The following is a 23,028-nucleotide window of genomic DNA, read 5'->3' as shown; positions in this document are numbered from 1 at the left end:
CTAAATAATGCCATGATCCCGTTGTTGACAAAACCAACTTTTACTGCATTTAAGTAATTAGTATCATCCGTTTTTACAATTGTACCTTCTACCTCAATAAAAGCCTCAGCGGGTAGAAAATATCTACTTGTGTCATGAACTTGTAGTTCAATTCTTCCTCCACGTTGATCTGGTGTTCGTGCTCATAAGAATAAAACTGATAATCACGTACCGATTCATCTTTAAGGACAGGTGCTTCCATGTCAGATGCTGTGTCGGATACGCGCTTTAACATTTTATTGTAATTATTTTCGTCTAACACGTTGATTACCGCGTTCGGAAAATTCCACCTCGGGAAGTTCCACTTCCGGATATTAAACTTGAGATATTATTTCCCGATTCACCGAGTCCCCGATCTGCCAACGCTGCTAGTTTTTGATTTGCAGCTTGATTTATTATTTTACTGACGTCTGCGGGCATAATTTCAGTACTTGGTAATTTTACTGGTTGTTGTTTTCGTCTTATTAATCGTGCTAGTCTATCTTTGATCGCCGAGAACGCCTTACCAGCAACATTGACAATTGCACCAGGAGCTTTTTCACGAACAATATCAATAGCTTTCATCGATAATTGTTTTGCAATAGGCGCTGCTTTTGGGGCTAACCTTGTAAATAATCCCTGAATAATATCACCAAGTCCATTTCCGTAAATAACCCTATAGATTGGTAATCGTGAGTTTACCGCTCTGACCGATACGGATTTGCGATGATTATTGTGTACGATCATCTTATTTTATTTGCCATTTATCTAATCACGGTGACTAATCATCAACGAGCTCATCAATAAGTTCTCGGTAAATGCCAATATCCATGATGCCACCTTGAAATAATTGCCGACAAATATCAGCTGCTTCATTGGTTATTTCTGGTGAATTATTTCCGGCACGTTTTCACCCTATGATAACTTCTAACCGTGACACGTCATTGAGGATATTATCAGGACATAAACCAGAACCTTTTTTAGGTTCATCTTGAGGTGTTTTAAATACTGGTGGTTGCATTACCGGATAAAATGATTCAGTGATGACCGGGTGTGTGCCAGGTGAATCACTTCGAAATCCACGTGGTTGAATCTGTCGGTGTAAATGTCATCATCGGCGCAGAAATTATTTTACGTTGTAAGGGTGGAGGAAGCTGATATGAAGGTTCCTGCACCGATGGAGAAAGTTGATATGAAAATTCCTGCTGCGGTGGAGGAAGTTGATATGAAGGTTCTTGCTGGGAGAGTTGTTCTGGTTCTAGTTGTTCCGGTCTCTCTCTATAAAGTCTTTTTACTTCTTCATAAATACTTTTGAATTCTGGACCTCTAGCTTGTTTTTTGTTTCTATATATGCGATACATCCATCTAATAAGATCATCATTACTCACTTTTTTACGACTGGGTTTTAAAATATTAGATCTATCAAACATAACAAATAACATTATTTCGATAATTTTTTTTCTTTTAGTAGTATTTCTAATATCTTCAACAAACCCTTCGTTAAATCTTGCAATCAATTCTGCGTTTTCTCCTGCTGGTTTGGGTTCAGATGCAAATTCTTTTCTCACGTCGGCGACTTCAGTACGAAGTTCTCCAATATCTTCGCCAATGGGTGGAGGTTGAGCTGCAGCTTTATCAGTTGGAAGATCTCGTAAAATCTTTTTTGTTTGTTTGGTTCTTCTTGCTATTTTTTCAGTCTGCGCTGCAGTTTGTTCTAATTCTGGAAAAATACCCTTTTTCCTCTTCTCATCATCCTCAATATCTCCCCTTATAATTTTTTCAACAGCTGCTGCAGCTTTCTTAGTAGCTGTAGTGACGGGTTTAAATAGTTTTTCAGTGTCTTTTTCGTACTCAACTTGTGCTTCCTGCTGCGCTTGTAGTTTTTTTCTGAATGAATCTCTAACAGGAAGAAATTTTTTGATTGCTTCTAATCGTTCTCGAGCTATCCTTGCAGTATGAGATTCCGGATGTACCATTTTATTATAACATAATGATTTAATTATAGCAGCAGAGGGGGGCATGACCTCAAGTTGGTTCGTTTTTTGTAATTTCACGAGTTTTCAGATCAGGAAAATAAATGGTCTAATTAACCGGAGAATCCTCAATCATTTATTTCAAGCAAATATTCAGCTCAAAATATTTTTAGTTAGAAGCCTTATTTCGGTTTTTGGACGCTCCCAAAGTCGGTCTGTTCGCCCCCTCTGCTGCTAATGATGAATCTGTCCAACAATAATTAAGTGTAATAATTGAATCATTATTACTTATACATCCACTATTAAGTATAATGATTCTATCAGAATTTTCAAGCAATGGAAATTTGACATTGGAACTTATTACTTAAAGACGTAAAGTTTGATTAAAATGAGGTCCAATGACTTGTGTCATGCAGTTAAAATATATTCAAACTGGGATGTTTTTAAACGATTGAATACAAGTGTCATTTTCATACCTTTTGGAAGCAATCATGATTTCACCAAAACTTGAGAGACGACCAAGTACAATAGGCATGAAAGCCCTAAGCTCCGAACATTCTAAATTTAGTGAAGTTATACATGTATTTAGTCAATTTGTTAAGAATACATGTATTTAGTCAATTTGTTAAGAATACATGTATTTAGTCAATTTGTTAAGAAGAAAACTTAATATATATGTTCATAATTACTGTGCACCCAAATGTGAAAAGAGTTGACAGATATACATACCAACAAATCTGGATCTACATTGTTCACTGTACTGTTTGTTACATATGAACAATGTAGACTGATCTACTGGCACATTATGTGATGGAAACCAAGTTTTAGAAAATGTAATTAACATTATTAAAGGAGTATGTCTATGACAGTGAATAGCTGTATCTCTGACATTATTTTCTTCCATTTGACCTCGCTTCAATCCTTGAATATTCTCAGTATTTTGAGTACTTTGACCTTTCGGAGTTATTGCTTGAAAAATGGACTACACCTTAAATAATGTCCCTCAGGCTATCATGGCTACACATATTTTGAAAGTTTCTAAACAAAGTCAAGACTGGTGTGGGCTTGTCTGTCAAGTTTGACTTTTTTTCTGTGAGTGGCCAATTTATGATCTGAACTGTTGGAGACATACTGCACAGGAGATGTCACTTGTGTTACGACTCTGTGTATTTACACTCAGTAATAAAAAGAAGTGAAACCAAAAAGCTTTATAAAAAAATTAATTCTCTAAGTTACAAAGTGAAAATTTAAGAAGAACTTGCTAAAAGTTCTATCACAAGTCCAGAAGTATAGTGTTCTGAATGAATTCCAACATTGAATGTACTGATGTACTAATAGTCTTGAATAGGCTGGTTTGCCAACAGTATTGATGCATCAAAAAAAAATAATGGAAAATTACTCCAAACTGTAATCAAGTTTGCCTCCAGAACCTTCTAAGGTAACAATCAATTCTATGTTTTGAACTCAAATCCAAGTAAACATCTATTTATAACTTACAAACAAGATTAACATTAGATACAGACTGAAACTCGATCCTCAATCATGGACAAAGTTCAAGTTCACAGTATAAATTAAATATTCACAACACTTTGTTTGCTTGATCAATAGAGAATGTGCAGCATTTCTGAGATTTATGCTGCCAAACTCTGCACTCCATTGCAATTCTCCCCCGTTCAAAAACTGTCATTCCAGTATGGACGAGACAAGGCCAAGTGGGGCAATCATGTGCGAGATCTTCCCAAGACTCCTTGTCTGTGTTGAGTGTTTCAGTGATGAAGCATTTCTTAACACCATGAGATCACTTTCTCACCTTCAGCTCACCATAGAAGAACTTCTTTGGTAGTCACTCTTTTGACAACCTAATGACGTGCCCGACCCATCTCAGCTGTGACTTCATCAAAAGAGCCTGGATGCTTGGAATGCCTGCCCATGTGTGAGCTTTCATGCTGGGACATTGTCCCACCATCCATTTGCACTTATTCTGTAAAAGGCCACACTTAGTTTAGGAATTATGGCATAAGTTTCATCAATGGTGTGGATTGTAGATGACAAGTGTGCTGTCAAGATAGGTGAACATGTCCACTACTAGGAGGGTTGGCCATTAACAATGATGATAAACTTTCCTGGTGTAAGTTGGGGTATTATTGATATCTTTTTGATACTTATTTTAAGACCAAACTTTTGACAAGCTGAAGAGAAATTGTCCATACTCCGTTGCATGTCAGACTCAGTGAGCAGTTGTCAGAAAATAAGAGATCACGAACAGTCACTTACTGTAACTTCATCTTCGCATGTAGTCTCCGAGTTCGTACTGGACAGTCTCTTGATGTGATTGTTGCTGACTTCTAGGATGATTAAGCTCTGTCTTCTAAAAAGGACATAAGAAGCCAGTGTTTCTCATCCATGATCGCTCTCATGACTTATATTTTGATGATTATGTATGATGTAACCAAGGGTTTTGCATGCAGTTTAGTACGACGCGTTTCAAAAGGATGTCCAGTTTTCCTCGACACCAAGTGTTTATATTGATTTATCTAATTGGCTTAACAGTATTTCTCTTTGACAAATGCCGGTTTCAAATTTGGTGGGCCAACAGAAGCTGATGATAGCTGTATGTCATTTTCCAAACAGTGACAGTCTCATTTGCATTTGGCAGATTTTTGAGCTCACTAACTAGCCTTAGTCAAGACCTTATGGAAGATTTGTGAGTCTGCTAACTAGCTTTAATTTTAAGGCAAAGACAACACAATCTTCACTTCCCTCTTTATTACTGTAGCTACTCAGAAGAAGGAGTAGCCGGCTTATTTCTGCTATTTGCCATTCCTCAGCTAAACGAGTTCTACCCAGGGCTGTTATCTGGATGTTGCCATTTCTCTACCAACAAGAGCTTTGCGTCTCTCTGGTATATCTGCTGATGTACTGTAAATAATTGTGCTTATGTTCCAGTCACCGATGGTGATTTATGTCCCCTTTGTTTTCCTGTTCAGTTTTTGAACGCTAAGGTGGGATCCCCATTAGCTGCGATATGCTGACTAGGGTTATGGTAAAACAGGTAATGTTTAGAGCACTTTTCTTGCCATTTTCTCATTCTGCGGAAGTAAGCATTGTGATCATAAAAATTGCCATTGGGCTGCTAAGTTCCACTACTGCTCTGGCATGATAAGAAAAGAGATTTTATGCCCTGATCTTCATTGGTGGAGGTCTGCAGCAATAGCTGACATTGTATCCAAACCTGCTTCTTTGGTGCTCGCCTATCACCTTAGGATCTGAAAGTATCTGGTGGGGAGTAGGGAGGGGAATACTGTAATGACTTGCGCCGGGGTTGTTTTGAAGTGAAGGAAAGTTGCGTAGAGTCACCCTCGCTATCTCATCTATTCCTGTCTGAACCCAGTGGCACAACAATATTGAAATTTCTGGAGACATGCACGGATGCGGTGGATGACCCTCAGTTCCTATTAGCCTGATGCTGCCCACACAGCTCTTGTCATCTGCTTCACAGCTGAGTCACCTGATACGCCAGAAAGGACTTTCCAGTGAGAGCCAGGTGTAGTTGTCCACTCTGGGTTAGCAGTCGCAGGTAGTGCCGTCTTCTGTTTATTACAGTAGCTAGCAGTATCCTGGCTGGACCTGATTTATTACATAAACAAAGACGAAAGGCTTGACCAAACTGGAGCCCAAATGACTATTTATACAACATTTAAATTAACATAAACACAGTGATGATAAGATGTTTATTGCAAAGAAATGAATCACTGGAATGGAAACGATCCTTTGATAGCTAACTTTTTTTAGAAAGACCACTTGACAACGGGGACTGAAGCAAACTAAATCAGAAACGCTTAATAATGTCACATTTATACAAACTATCACGATTACAAAACGTTTGGAAGTTTAAGTAAGCCAGATAGCTGCTTTATTAAAGTATAAAAGTTTTAATAAATGGTATGAATTTCAAAAACAATTAGTACATTAGTATTGGGGTGTGTGGGTGGGGGGATCCATGTTGGAAAGTGTCGAAAGTTCATGAAGACAAACATGATTTTAAAATTGATGATTGAAAGTTTATCGGGACAATCGATAAAGCTAATGTTAAATTACGTGATCTTTCCAAAACATATATTTTGATTACAAGCCAACACATACTTTCTGTTGACTATCTAAAACACCACATATACTATCCAACAATAACATTTTTATTACAATCCATCAACTACCTTTATATAAGTATCCAACAGATAAGTTTTAATCTGCTTTCCAAGATTAACATTTTAATATGCAGTCCAACACGGCCCATGAAATGACTAACAACTTACACTTATTATCCAATGAAAGGGATTAAAGAAGGGGAATGAAATATGCACACCTTATCACACGGAACTAAGGTCAATAGTGTTTATACCAGTACTGTACTCTAAAACTCTTTCGCACACAAGGAGGCAAGAGAAGTAGTGTTTGTCGACACTTTTCCCTCACAAGTATGCTATCACACACAATAGGGTCAAGGGATGTTTAATTCTAGTTACATGGTTCTAGTTTTACCCACAGGTTGACACGTTGTCTTGAAAACAGAAAACACAATGGACCAATGCGTCTCTCTCTCTCTCTCTCTCTCTCTCTCTCTATATATATATATATATATATATATATATATATGAAAACAAAGTCATATGGACAGCATTCTTTTGCATACCAAGGCCCAGCGACGTGGAATGAATTGCCCGCTGAACTTAGACACAAAGACACAGTGATCACATTCAAGAGGGCTCTCAAAACTCACTTAACTCACTTATTTCGACTGCAAGAACAAACTTAAAGATCTAAAAAATAATGTTTCCTACCTGAAATATTCTCAGCATGTTTTTTTTATTTTTTAATGTTTTTCTAATTTCATGGTGTTTGTTTTTGTAATAATATTATTATATGTTTTTTATCTTATAGGTGTTGTCTAATGTTGTAAAGCGCTTAGAGCTTCTAAAGATTAGGCACTATACAAAGTCCTCATTGACTGGATTGAACTGTTCTGTAAATCAGAATACGTGTAACATAATTTGACAGAGCATGTTGTTTCTTTCCAGTGAGAGGACAGTTGACTCATGGCATTATATACAATTGTGGAAGTACTTGATTACATGGCTAATAACATTTCAGTCTGTATTGCAAAGTCAAGTAGGTCGTGCTCACTATGGATTAATTGTTTGCTCTTGGAAAAGGTTGGAAGGCTACTGTGGATCATTGGAATTTAGTATCACCCAGTCATACACAAATCAAACATGAGATGTGAGTACATATCACTCCTTATAAGGACGAAAGTATACACATATTGACGGAACATTTCATTTGCAATATTTGTATTAATCATCATTGATACGGAACTGATTGATCGAAAGGGTTAGGATTTCTCATATCTGATTTTGATTATCATATTGAATAATAATACTCGCATCAAGCAAAACAAATCGGAAAATCATCACCACCGTCGACTTGAACAATTATATTCGAGATGCCAGTCTTAAGTGTAAAATGCCAGTTCTAGAATACCATTTGAGGGGCACATGGATAGACATTTCAGCAACTGCATATTAAAACAGACCATATACAAGGGTTAAGTTACAAGGGTGAGGATTTTTCAAAATGCACCCAAAGGGACAGAATCCTCTCTTACCCACTGACCCTTTACATATTAATGGGAAACTAACACCGGGTAATACATCAAATAATTTAAACTAATGATATTAATTTAAAAGAGGACATATATTAGTTAAATAATGCACAGATAATTTTAAAACCGAATCTGAATAACAACAAGGAAAATTTAAGTAACGAGGCATGACCTTGTTTACAGTTTGGGGTAATTCCATTTAAATGAAGGAGATTTTCCTATGAAAAGGTTATTGAGACATAGGTCAAGTGGGGATGTTTATAAAGTTGTTTAAATCAAAATCAAAATTAAAATCAAAATTATTTATCCCTTTCTTAACATCAGTCTTTATGGCAAGTCGATTACAAAACATTTTGGCAGGGTTAAAATATCTGAAAGAAAATTAATCAGACGTCTTTAGTCCAACCACAAGCGAACGAGACATTCACCAACCAAGATTATTAAATCTTTTATGATTACATCTTCAGTCATCACCACTACGAAGCCAGCTGCATCAACTATTACTACATCTACCTTAATAACAGGAGCAGCGCTAGGCCACTGAAAAAGAAAAGCCCAGTTTCAGCTGACGATTTCAAGTTAATAATTTTTTAAAGGTTTTATTGACATAAAGATAAATGACACAGACATCTAATACATACATACATACATACATATGTATATATATATATATATATATATATATATATATATATATATATATATATATATATATATATATATATATATATATATATATATATATATATATATATGTATGTATGTATGTACAATATTTCAACCATAAGATATATATGTACGTATTTCTAGACAATAATTTTCTGTCACTTTAAGAAGAAGAAAAGACGTTAAGAAAAGAAAGAAAGAGAAAGTGGACAACCATAAAAGAAATATTGTTTACATACATATTTTAAAGATAGCATATCATGATATATGGAAATTATTATGCTAAACAAATATGATTGTGTGTATATATCGGCATACTCATTCACAAACACAAGCTCGTACCTACATATATGCATACTCACATATACACATCATCCCCATATACAAAAAGAATGTTTAGAGTGAATTCCAATAGTCTTGAATGTCATGATGTATTACAATCTTATAATCCTGGTTATCTTTAAAGGATTTTCATCAAAAATCCAAAAATAGTGTGTTATTCCGGTCAGTGAGTACTTTAGTAATTCCAATTAATGATTTAAGTAATTCCTTTTGAATTCTGACTAAACACAACTTTAAACTCTTATAGATTCCTAACAACTGATATGAAACAGAAATAAAAAATTTACAATGACCCTATTTATATAAGCATTCTCATTTGACCTAGATATTATTCGCTCTAATATGAAAATTCACTAATTCGTAAACAGGGTCAGAATTAGAACTTGAAACTTTAGTAAACATTTTCGTATTCTTTACAAATGACTATTCTCTTCAATCATTAACAAAATTTAAGCACACACTATCGATATAAATTGCACATCCCCTTAAGCAGAAAAGTAAGATTTATATAATGAAGGTTTCTTTTGCAAAGACACACATATGCAATTATAATACTTAAGTATGCATCACAATTATCTTGAGTAGATGTGATCATGTTCATTAATTCAGATTTATTCATACCAAACTGATCACTTTACACTGATAAAATCACATAGAGTTACAAATGCCGAAATTTCTTTTTGATCTTTCTGTGAGTGGAATTTGCCAAAATCCTGTAAAAACTTCCAACTTGGTGGCACATTTAGCATTTCCTATTTTGTCATTGCACTCATCTATTCTTGGCATTGGAAATGAATCCGTTTTGGTGACACTGCTGACATTTCTATAGTCAGTAGACATAAGGAATGTATTATCTGGTTTAGGGCACAATGCTACATGGTGAACTCCAGTTACTTTTGCTTGGTACTATGACATCATTCTTCAGTAAATACTGAATTTCTATTCTCAGACATTCCTGATTAAGGGGATTTATTATCTAAGGATGCTGTTTTGTATGCATAAACTCTGCAATCTCAGCGTCATGATATATATCTTTTGTATGCGCAGGAATCAGAAAACAAGTGCTCATAATCACAAAATAGCTGTTTTAGTTCACATTTTTCCTGTGGTTATAAATGTAAAAGTTTCTGATCCAGATTGTTTCAAACTTCAAAATTCCGAAGCTTGATTAAACCAAAATCACTTCAGTCCGATTGAAGCTTATCATTTACTATGTAACTGTCAGTATGTAATGGACAGTATAACAAAACACTTATTCAAAAGAACTAAAACCTCAAGATTCTTCAACTGATTCCCTAACAGCAAACAACAAAAAATGAACACTCTCATCTTAATCTTTTCCTGTATCAAAACAAATCTTTTCATAGCCTCTTGACTTTCAGGGTGATAGGCAGAGGCTTTAAACTGTTGGATGCCTAATTCACGCAAACCTTTGTTGGAAAATTTCAGATCTAAAATTCCATCTTTGGTCAGACTTGACAGATCTGGGAGAAACCAACAAGAGTAAAAAAAATAATCGAAGCTCTTACTATAGTTAATATGGTTTAAGTTTTTGATATTTCTCAACGGAATTGCAATTGAAAATCTTGATAATAAGGGACCAATTTTTTGACAGGAATATTTACAGACGAGACTTAAATATCTTCTAGTGGAATTTTCCAACCATTTGACGAGCGTGACAAGATCTACAATATTTGGAAACATCTTTTTTAATTTTCAGCCAATACAATGATTCAAGATCTAGCGATTGGTCGAGTTGACTCCTGTATGACCAGCCAATGGATGTTCATGGGGTAGACTGAGAATTTCCTCGTAGATAGCCCACTGACCACTCGGCAACAGCGCGTACCTTAGCCAGTCGAGTTGTTATCATAATGATACTATTTCTCACAAAATAACAATCTAAGACTTGCGTTGATTCTGTTTTGCTAATAGCTATATGAAACAAACAGGAGATCTCAGGATATATTTCCAGTTCGACGATAGGTGATCATCTTTCGTCACCCTGATTAGAATAGAGAAAATGAGTGGTAAAATAGGATTATTGTGATTAATATATTTTGATCGATCAATACAAGGAGCAAACGTGACCTCATGAAAAGATTGATCAATAAATGTGTCAGCTAAAGGAACAGTTTCCTGATCAACATCATTCCCAAAAACTCTTTTTATAAAGCTCTAATAACTGTACAAGCAGGATACAAATCAGAATTTTACAAGGATTTCATTCTCAACTGGATCCAATCAGGTTTTATTTTAGGTACATATAAATTCATCATGACCTTATCTCCAGTGAGGTCATTGCCTGGTAATAAATAAATGCCATTAATATGTATAGAAGAACTGCTCCGATAGTCACGAATCCAAAGACTAATTCTGATGACAAACTTACACCATGTAGATGAATATTAACAAAGACGCACACTATTCCTTGAATAAGAACTTCATAAGAGTAATATTTCTCATTTAAACGCTTAGTGACTGTTAATTAAAGACTCAAAAGTTTTCATGTCCCTTTATATTTTTATGGAGATAAGATCGGCAGAATCGCCAAAGATAACATAGAACCTTTCGATATGAATGGCTCATCATTTTCCATAATAGAATCAGACTGGGATTTGTTTGACCCAACAAATTTGTTGTTCTCAATAGATGATATTAACGTTGACCTCATAGAAATAAGAACTTTTGGAATAGCTGTCTTGATTTTGCTGCTTATTGCTCAACCTGTAGCAATCAAAAATGGAATGCCTTACATTTTACAATAGGTGTATGTAGGAGGACGTAATGATATCTGATCAGTCTTATCAGAAGTTAGATTTAAAAAAGGTGTACCAGACCGAGATCTTGAATTGCTATTGACAAATGATTTGTCAGTCAAAGAATAATCATCAGCTGTGCGAGCAGCATTTTCCAAATTTTCTGCCTTATGCTTTTCTACAATTCCTAAACATTTGTCGATATACTTCAGTTACCAACTCATAACCATTCAAGATACATTCCTTAACCACATCACAACCAGTACCTTGATGTAACGATAGAGAAGTGTAGACTTCACAGGCTTTGATAATGTGTACACATTGTAATATTAAAGTCCAATATTATCTTGGCCATTTCAAGTTTTCAACAATTTTCTCAAAGTGGGGAAAGTATTTATTTATATTTTTTAGCGAAAATGGGCAACTAACCTAATATATTTGGTAATGTCGAAATCTGAACACATTCTCTCTCTCTCTCTCTTTCTCTCTCTCTCTCTCTTTCTCTCTCTCTCTCTCTCTCTGGATCTCGTATTTTTTTCTATCAATTTGCATTACTTCATTACTTTCTTTCATTTCCTGTCAAATTCGGAAATAGACTTACCAATCAAACCAAAAGCATTATTATCCAAATTTTCCTTTCCAATCAAATACTGAATTAAAATATTCTTTATCTCCTGTTTTGCTAAAGATGCTTTCGCTCAAGGAAGATGATAATTCTGGCAGCTGGTCCGTTTTCAAAGACTGCAACCCTTCCTGGGTAAGATTTGAAACGAAGTTCTTCACTTCAGATGACATTGTGAATGCTAACTGGTTGCAATAAAAATTTCTCAAATGCATGTGAAATTAAAAATCTTTACTTAGGATAATAAAAAAATTCAGAAGCATAGTTAATTTAAATATTAAAGACATTTTTTAATATCTGTGAAATGTTTTATGAACATTTAGACCCAGACATACCCCCAACTTTTTTTTACCGCTCAATGGTCTTAAAACAGAAGGTAAGAGAAACCAGCCTTTTGATACAATTAACAAGAATTTAATTCTCTAACTTACAAAGTGAAAATTTAAAAGACACGTACAGTTATGTGAATGAAATTCTAAATAATCGGAAATTTTATTTTCTGTCTCATATCCAAAGAGTTTAGAATGCTCCAAATGAATTCCAATATTCCTGAATGCCATGAGTTAACACAATGCTGTAATCCAGAATGTCGTTGAAGGAGTCCTCAATAATCCTAAAGTAGTGATTTAGTCCAAAACGTCGATGAGCACTTCTTAATTCTAACGAATAATTTCAAAAAATAATTCCTCGCAAATAATATCTGAATAAAAATACAAACGCTGTCAATATAATCCAAAAGACTGATATGAAACAGGAATGAAGACTTTGCTTCCAAATATCTTTTATATACAGTCATCTGACCTATGACACAACATACTGTTCTGGAAAACGAATCATTTATAATGCAAACAATTCCCTAATTCGTATACAAGGTCAGACCTGAAACGTAACATTGTAGTAAACATCTTGTGTACTACTTATATTCGTAGAAAAGGTTAACTATGTAAACATGTTGTTTACAAATTTCCATTATCTGAAAGTACAATCTCTAATAATGAACAAACGTTAAGCACACAGTAAAGATATACGTAGCAATAAAGCTAAATAGCATGTTCATAGCCATAATGCTCAGGAATGGAAAAAGAATTAAAAAGTTCCAATGACTATCTCCAGTGACTATCAAAACGTTTGTATGGATCCACCATCAGCATATTGTTTAAAGGTCCTTCAATTTGTAACAATATGTTACACAATAACATATTTTAAAGTACTGGTATACACTGTAAATGAATTACAGGATACGATCAAACTTTATTGTGAAATGTAAAATGTGAATCACTCATGTGACAAAACAGTCATTTTTCTTCAAATATTTAGTTAAATGGTTTATTCTAGAGGGATGGCTTGACATTATATGCTATGATAGCTCAGTGGCAAAGCATCCATATACACACTGGAAGGTCCAGTTTCAAATTGCGAGAGTAGCCAACCTGCCTTGGTCAATAACACCAAATATAAGGTCAATAACACCAAACCGAAGCCTCTAACCAAAACCGAAAGTTTCTCTATCTGGGTAACCTCATTTTGATATTTTATCTTTGTCGTTCGTGTTTTCAAATTTGTATGCGTGTTTTGTTTACCTTTCGGACACTCATTGTTGGTCGCACCCTCTCTGCTGCTGTAGTGTGTAAGTAACTAAATCATTATTATATTGATAAGGAAATCTCATACAGCTAGATTAGCTCGAGAGCGATGGGAGGCAATTAAGAAATATATCCATGTTCGTGATGCTTTCAAGCAGCAACTACAAGCGCGTCAGGAGTCTCAGGTGGAATTCGCAGAAGGTGCATAACAATTATTTAAACCAGTTACGAAGGCTACCGAAGGAATTACAAAGGCTACCAAAGATCTTACAAACCCCTAAAGCAACTGGAAAAATAGCAGATTTTTTTGTTGAAAAAAAACAATAATAAAAAAAAGATTCTACGAGAACTAACAGGCGAAATAACTGCGGCTCAACTACAATTACAAGAAGAAATACAACAAGTACTTGAGAGTATTAACAAAGTCCATGAGGAGGTCAGTGATATAATGGATCTTGTTACGCCAAAACCAAATTTACCAGCCTGGTTTACCAAAGAAGGTCGTAGACTACTTCGAGAAAACGCTGTAACGGTTGCCGCAACAGGATATCCAAATTGTGATAAATTATTATTTCAAAATACCGCCAGTGTCTCGGGAAAGAAGTGGGTTCCTTTTCTATATCGAAAGGCTCATGGTATATCTATAATCACTGGTGAATATAAGGATAAATTGTCAGAATTTGAGAAAAAAGTCAATGAAGCAAGAAGAACGTCCTTACCCAGAGTTTTTTCATTCAGTCCACCTCGTATTGAGGAAGTGGTAGTGGTCCAGGTAACAGTGGGAATGGCCTTGTTACTTCATGCCCAAATAACGTCCTAGGCTAGAAATTCTGATTGGCGGAAAACAAGCCGGTAATAATTCCCCAGAAATCATTAATGAAGCAGCTGATATTTGTGAGATTATTCACAGGCGATATCATGGACATTAATGTTTATCGGTTTCTTATTGATGAAATTGTTGATGATTATCAAAGTGATTGAGGGTATGACTAAAATAAGATGATCATACATAATGCTCAACGTGGACCTGTAATGGTCAGAGTGATACATACATGATTACCAACATACAAAGCGATCTACAGAGATAGACTCGGTGATGTTGTTCAGAGTCTATTTAGAAGAATAGCCCCAAAAGCAATACCGATTGCAAAACAATTATCAATGAAAGCTATTGACGTTGTTCGTGATAAAAGTATTGGTGCTGTTGGTGATGTTGCTAGTAAAGCATTCTCAGCGATCAAGGATTGACTAGCACGATTAATACGACGAAAACCTCAGCCAGTAAAAGTACCCAGTACCAAAGTTATGCTTGCAAATGATACTAAAATAATAAATCAAGCTGCAAATAAAAAAACTAGCAGAGTTGGCTGGTGTGCCATTATCAGAAAAAGAAAAAAATATAACTGTAAGTTTAATAGCAGGAATTGGTCTTAGTGTTAGACGATAGCAATTATAATAAAATGTTCAAACGGATATCATTTGACATGGATCCGCCACTTCTTAAACATGAATCTGTGCGCTATTATCAATACTATTCTTATGACGCACAAGAGCCAAATCAGCGTGCATGAATCGAACTTCAAGTTCAGGATACCAGCAGATATTTCTTATCCGCTGTGGCATTCACTGAAGCAGAAGGTACACTTTTACAAGCAGATGGTACAGGAATCAGAATTGGTGATCGACCTAGTTTTGTTAACAATATTATTATGGTGTTATGCGAAAGTACCATATACATGATTGGCGGAAGACCCATTGAATCATGCCTGGTAAACGTCGATATCGCCACGACGATACTTGGCCTTGCAAGATACAGCAATGATTACTCAAGATCAGCTGGTCCGTCAATGATGTTTGCAAAGGATACACTTGATCATCCAGAAGACAGAAACGTAAATATATGTAACGTAAGAAATGCTGCAGGGGATGGTCCAAACAGTGCAGTAAAATCAATGAACGATGAATTCAGCTTAAAATTTGCGGCACATAGATTAATGTCAAATGATGAAGAAGAATTTTCATGTGTGATTCCACTATGACATATCTTTGGATTTTGCAGACATGTCAGAAAGGTTATTTTCGGCGTCAAGCATACATTTGTACTTGTTAGAAAAGACAACGATAGTGATGCAATTTGGTGACCCGACACAGTTGGTGCGTGTATAGTAAGACTAAAAAAACTTTCATTGTGGATGCCAGTAATGACTCTATCGATCGACTAAGAACAACGGTTACTCTCTTATGAGTCAAGGTGGTAAATCAACATTGTCATGGTTGACGATGTCAACAGACAGTAGTTCAAGTGAAGTTGCTAGTTTATTTACATTGCAGATAGCACCACAGCAGGTTGTTTCTGCACCGTGACATATATTTATTGCATTTCAGGAAAATGCACAAGAAAACGCACAAACATGAAATCCAATGGTACTTGACACGCTTGGAGTTAGTGAAGTGAAGTTTCTTTAAGGATAAATGTGCATCATGAACCATCCCAAGAAGTATTGCTCATAATCATGTAACACGTGCTTATCATAGATTGATGACATTTATGGGGCGTGATCAGAATGTTGATTCAGGTTTACAGATATCTCAGAGTGATTTGGCTTCGCTGTATCCAATCTATTACTTTTCGTTGGCACAATTAGACTTAACTCAGGTGCAATCTGTCATTGATATACACTTCCGAGCTCGTGTAGCACGATCACCACCAAGAATACCTGGTCCACCAGTTATTCCTGGTTGTTAAAGAGAAATCGCTGTTATACTCTCAGATAAAACAATGCTACTTGTCGGTGTTGGTGGACGAATGAGTCACTGATGCCCCAGTAGAAAATATGTAATTAAATCGTTCATGATATTATAATGTCATATCATCATGTTAGTGTCAGTCTGACTCCTGGTCAGATTTTTTAAAAACAACTACAATCAATATCCAAAGAAAACTGGAACAAAAATATCACTAAAAAGAACAACTCGCAGGTGGTCAAAATAAACTATCATTGGCATAACGTCAACTCAAACACTTCAATAATGCCAAATTATCAAATACCGGTGTTAAACTTCTTTCTGTGGGTTTATTTTCACTTCTTGCAGCTATACAATCGTTAATAGCCGTTGCAGCCCCAGCTGTTGCAGAAGCAGCTGCACCTGGTGCTGCTGAAACTGCTGCTAGGATGGCACTAAAGAAAGCAACAGGAAATGAATAAAAGACTTTTAAAAAAATGGCAAGGGTCTAAGACTACCAGGAAACCCTCATTCGTGGTATGGAAAAGGTCGGAGTCTTCCCGGGACACTTCGTTAGACGCAAATCATCTCCTTCCTATGTCAAATTTTGATTTAATTTATGCTGCTAAAAAATTAAACATAACAAATTTCAGAGGTGTTTTTATGCGTGATCAATTATCAAAACAACCAAAGAATATTAAAACCCGTATCATTAATCTCGACAAAAGTTCTGGTCCAGGTACTCATTGGGTTGCATATGCGATTGATCCACGTGGAATTGTTTATTTTGATTCGTATGGACTGGCACCACCAAAAGAATTTTTAAAATATGCGGCACTGGAATAAGTAGTATTCCTGCGATTAGGTATTCAACATTACCAATACAGACAATAACCGATCCACCAATATGTGGCCGTGAAGTAATTGCTGTACTCGACGCTGTGTCAAGGTCGCTGACACCACCTTATGAAGTCGTGCAAGAGTATACAAGTAGACGGTATAACCTTACACCTTCGTTTTAAGCAGATCTTAAAGTATAATGGTAGATATTTACGGAAAATCTTCTCTGAGTCTTACGCAGAGTAAAACTAAAGCAAGGCGACTTATCAAAATATGCAACCCTTGATGAGGCCAAGGATGAACTCGCTAATCTTTTGAGTCTTGGGAATGTGGATCAAAAAGAAGTCGTTGTTTTTCAAGATAAACAAAGACGATTAAAGACGAGCAATATCCCGTCGACATATATTATTATTTTATGTTCCAGATGCGACCGAAATTAACTTAGTGGTGTTGACTAAAAACGGTAAAAAAGTAAAAACTCGGAGGAATCAGTTCTATCAGTCATGGGAGAAATTGCTGGACGTATCAGAAGAATTGGGGATATTATATATGGTGATCTCAATATGAGTAAAAATGCAATTTTATAATGTTAGAGAACCAAAATCAGATGATAATGTAGTAACAAAAAGATATGTAGACAGCAACAACAACACGATCAGAACTGAGATCATTGATCGTTTATTAACCGCAGGTGATACAATGACTGGTTCTCTAAATATGACTAATAATAAAATTACTAGTCATGGAGAACCAGAATCAAGGCGATGACGCTGCAACGAAGAAACATGTCGATGATAGCAACATTCCGATGATGAACTCATTAATGACAATCAACGATGGAATGACCACATTTAGATCTGAATATTCGAATCATGTACAAACGCTTTTAAATTTTCGTAGAAACATAAATATAGCCATTAACGAATTTTTGGGAAGTCCACCAGTCATGGATATTAACCTCTCTGACATAAAAAAGTACCGACAGTGTAGCATATACGGTAACATCTGGATCTACATTATGGTCACTACTTAATAAATCCATTAACATCGCGCTGAGGTTACCGGGTTATACAGATTATCAGTACTCGGTACTACGACATTTACGATATCCACCACAATAGCGCGGCGTTATCCAATTAACGAGTTTACTGGATGTGTGATAGTTATGTTGGATCAAAACGACAAGGGAACATTGGTTGTGGAACCTGAAGAAAAAGTCAACCCCGTGTTGTATTATTGGTGTCTTGAATTAGTCGCTGAACTACCACCAACTTAAAATATAATGAACTCCCCAATAAACGTTCAACATTACAGATATAATCAGGTATGTGAGTGGCAAACCAAACTGAAAAATATCATTGACGAGTATACAGTAAAAATTTTAAAAAATCTCGCAGACGTGTAGTTGTCAATGACATAATTGTGTGTTCGGCGTATTGCTATCAACAATAACAATGACATCACCAGTAGTTATAACAATTTGTGTTTCAGCTGCACCAACAATTGGCGGGATTGTTAATATTATTGCAAAAATATATGTACATGCACAAATACAAAATTGCATGAGTATACAATATAGTTCCACACATCGACGCTAGCATATCCCAAACTATTTTCGTTGATATCGCCAGGTCTTAGCGATGGAATAATATCAGATACTGAGTTAACATAAATGATTATGATTTACAACGAGGCAATGACTGTATCAGAATCTACGTCCAATTTAGAAAATTGGGATTTAAAATCACGGGTTATAAATAATGTCAACGTCGAACGAATTATTACAACAGACTGTCGCAAATACAACTCCGTCAAAAAAAACGATAATATCAGCACGATCAACCAATTCTGAGTTCAGCGTTAATATTCCAACTGCAATTCCATCGAAAGAAATAGCACTAGCACAATTACGAATATATCATACTTGGCCAAATATTATATCAAATTCATTTGGTGGGTTGCAAGTAAATATTTCACTGGTATTTGCAGCTATAAAATAAATCAGATGGAACCCAGATTGGCAAGTACCTGATAATCCCACTGGCAATTATCAAATTGAACAAATCAATGATGAATTTCAGCGCAGAATTAAATCTAATCCAACATCGCTATTATTGTTCACGAACCAACACTATCAGCCGCGATATATATATATATATATATATATATATATATATATATATATATATATATATATATATATATATATATATATCATCAATCAGAACCGAATTAGGATGGACAGAGATACCACCTGTTTATCAAAGACCATTAGAACCAAAACGATATGATTTCCTCACATATAAGAAAATATTTCTTGTTTTCCTGACGAAAGAATTTATTTTTCTGCGTCTGATGGTACTAAACTTACTAAATTAGTAAGAACAATATATGATAATGATCACGAAACCGCTATTTCATATATTGATGAAGAATTTATCGAAATATTTTCCGACGACATTGAACCTGAGCACACACGTGTACCTGGTGACCTACGAAATTTATTGTCTAGTATCACACAATACTATAACGAAGATGTAAAACAACAGATCATTGAAACAATACAACATTTAAATCAAGTTGTATCAGATCTCAAATATGTCAACTGGATTATTATTGAAGAGGTAATGTTCGATGACGAATTAGGAGAATTCAAAAACGAAGGCCCTTCATACAGACTAAAACAATTATTTCTCAATCATTATAAAATAACCGAAGCAGAATTACCAAATTTTGTAATACCAGGATTTAACGCCGACAAATTAAAAAATCACTCATCGCATGAATATTATCCTAAAATCGTCGAGTCATGGAGAAAAATAACCCCACCAGCAGCTATTCTCAAGCATAACAATGATCCATACGGTGGAGGTCGTCATATTTCACCAGGTATTGCTAATATAACATCATCGATCGCAGTCAATCTTGTATGTAATGCAATTGATGGCAGCTATCAAGTAGATCTTTAAAAATCCAGTCGGGCTTAGCAGGGATATATTTACACTTCAAGTGCCTCCTGGATATTTGATCGTAAAAGAACCCATTAATCCGATGTATTTGCGATTCTTAATCCGCTATTATCAGGGATACATTTCAAACTTACCGACCAATCCGGACACTTGCTTGATTTGAGATATGCAGTTTTGAATTTGAATCTGTATGAAAGATGATATATCTTCACGCAAGTGATTGATTTTCAATCCTGATTCCTAATAAGAGAAATAAATTACATTATAACAGAATTCATTTTTTACCATATCTCGTTCATATTTTAGGTAAATGATAATCAAAATAACAAAAATTAGTTAGATTTTATAGTTTGATGGGGTAAATGATAATAAAATATGCTAAAATCAGTAAAATGGTACTCGAAATCGTGAGAATCAGTCCGATTGTATCATTTGATAGAGTAAATGTACTCAAAATTGTATATAAAAAAATCCTTCTGAAAAACAGAAAATTACATAATAAATATTACTACCAGAAAAAATATTACCAGAAAAAATATTGTTATCAGAATAATATTATTATCAGAAAAAATATTATAATCAGAATAAATATTATTATCAGAATAAATATCATTATCAGAATAAAAAAATTATTCTTCACTGCTTATTGAATTTGCTGGGCTAAATAGTACACAAAATTGTGAACGTCGATCACATTTCATACTTTGATGGTGTAAATGGTACTCAAAATTGTGAAAATCAGTCAGATTTTATAATTTAATGGGGTAAATGGTACCAAAAATAATAATTATAGGACTGATTTTATAATTTGTTGGGGTAAATGTCACTAAAATAATATTTACAGGACTGAATCTGAATAAACATTATTATCGGAATAAAAATAAATCTGAATCTGAATAAAAATAAGTCTTAATCAGAATAAATTGTATTATCAGAAGAAATATTATTATCGGAATAAATATTATTTTCAGAATTAATATTATTATCAGAATAACTTTTTCTTCACTGATTATTGAATTTTCTGGGGTAAATTATATTCAAAATTATGAAAATCATTCAGATTTTATAAATTGATGGGGTAAATAATTAAAAAAATAATAATTATACAAATGATCTCATAATTTAATGGAGTAAATGGTACTAAAAATAATAATTATAGGACTGATTTAATAATTTTGGAGGTAAATGTTACAAAAAATAATAATTATACGACTGAATCAGAACAAATATTATTATCTGAATAAAAGTAAATCTGAATCTGAATAAATCTGAATCAAAATAAATATTATTTTCATAATAAATATTACTTTGTCATTGTTTTCATCAGAATCCGTTATCATAGATAATTCTGAAACGTTCGGTGTTGCCATAACTTTCACAATCCCCTTTAGTGACGTTTTCACTACTTTCAAAATCACTCCGGTCACTGGTGACAGCGCTTTTATTTTCATGGTCTGGCATAATCTTTCTCAACTGTCTTACGCGTGTATTTAATAATATTTTTGGTTTCGTATTCGTGAGATAATTCCTATCTAATTTTTTCAACTGCGCGTGAGAGAGATACGAATTTTTCAACTTCTGTATCTTTGACTGTCGCCAAGGATTGAAACATAGATTGTTGATTCAGCTTAATGAACCGGTCTTCTGCTTGTAGTGTATATCTATCTTCGAATTTTCGTTGTTCTAATAATCCAAAATCAGAAATAAGTTTCTCAGTATTCAGATCATCATATATTTTTATACCGTCATGTTTTCATTTTTTAATTGCAGAAAAAATAGCATAAATATTTTTGAAATTTATTGTATAATAAATATATATTTAAAATGTAATTTCTGACAAAAAAATAAACCGAAACATGATGAGCGGTTATCATTCCAAGGATATCAAGGTTAAGATACAAGTAGGTCTGTATACAGCTATTTACCTAGAGATCTAAATATAACTTAGCTGCATTGTACATAACGCACCGTGTTTCTGTCATGACTTTGCCTTTCGCCTTTCCATAGGGTCTTTTGGTGAGACCTTTCTTATGGTCTCATTGGAACCCAACGAGGCTTTACTTTCTGGCTTACATTCTGAATGATTTTGTGTGAGATTGAGAGCTTACGTCACGCTACTGTCTATTTTTGGCGGCTCTACACATTCTTGCATAGACAGGCCCCCAGCAAAAATAAATAACCACATAATATTACGCAGTAACAAGCGGGGCAACCGCTTGGTTACTCAACCGGAGAGAACTTTACCTGACAGAATTACCTCCCTTCATATTTTTGCATCTAACACAATCGGCAGATACCGCAATAATATTTTTTGTTAATATTTCTTCGAAAATGCTTATCTGGTAATGTTATCTGCGACATTTTGTACAGAACGCATTGAAATAGCAAAATATTTTCCAGCTGCATCCATTTATTGAAATATTATTTCTTCGCCAGGCTCTGTATTTACAGATTTAATAGCCATCCTTGCAAATTTACAGTGTTTACCAGTACCACTAAATTTGCTATTTTGACTTTGTGTAACAGCTCGTAAATTAGCCAAGGAATTATCGAGTTTCCTGCCGTTGATATGATTAAAGTCCATTTTTGATTAATCCGTGAAACTATTCGTAGATAAATTTATGACAAAGATACATTTTATTCGCCCCGGTATTGAATAAGAGATGACCAGTATTATTAACAATGCCTACTGGATTTTTTAGTCGAAAGTTCCTGATGATACCATCACAAGATCCTTCATAATTCTTGAAGATAGGATGTTTTACACATTCATTTTGCTCCATTTCGTATAATAATATTATTTGTCTAAAAATTAGTTTGAAAATCTGGCTACATAGCTTTCATCGTTTTTATAGGGATTCATCGGCGTTATA

At 34.6% G+C, this 23,028-nt stretch overlaps 1 long non-coding RNA gene across 1 annotated transcript; it reads right to left on the bottom strand.

Annotated features, from left to right (window-relative positions):
* Nucleotides 1-16,602: 16,602 nt before the first annotated feature.
* Nucleotides 16,603-22,229, bottom strand: LOC149775861 (uncharacterized). Its single transcript, XR_016416576.1, has 2 exons — nt 22,124-22,229; nt 16,603-16,801 (listed from the first exon to the last, which is right to left on the bottom strand). It is a non-coding gene; the product is annotated as an uncharacterized LOC149775861 (long non-coding RNA).
* Between the last annotated feature and the right edge of the window lie 799 nt (nt 22,230-23,028).

The sequence above is a fragment of the Sinohyriopsis cumingii genome, chromosome 19 (assembly GCF_028554795.1).
Source record: "Sinohyriopsis cumingii isolate HCF-2022 chromosome 19, ASM2855479v2, whole genome shotgun sequence".
In the NCBI taxonomy this organism is placed as follows: domain Eukaryota; kingdom Metazoa; phylum Mollusca; class Bivalvia; order Unionida; family Unionidae; genus Sinohyriopsis; species Sinohyriopsis cumingii.
The sequence above is the reverse complement of the archived record's forward strand: the minus strand, read 5'-3'. Positions and strand labels throughout refer to the sequence as shown.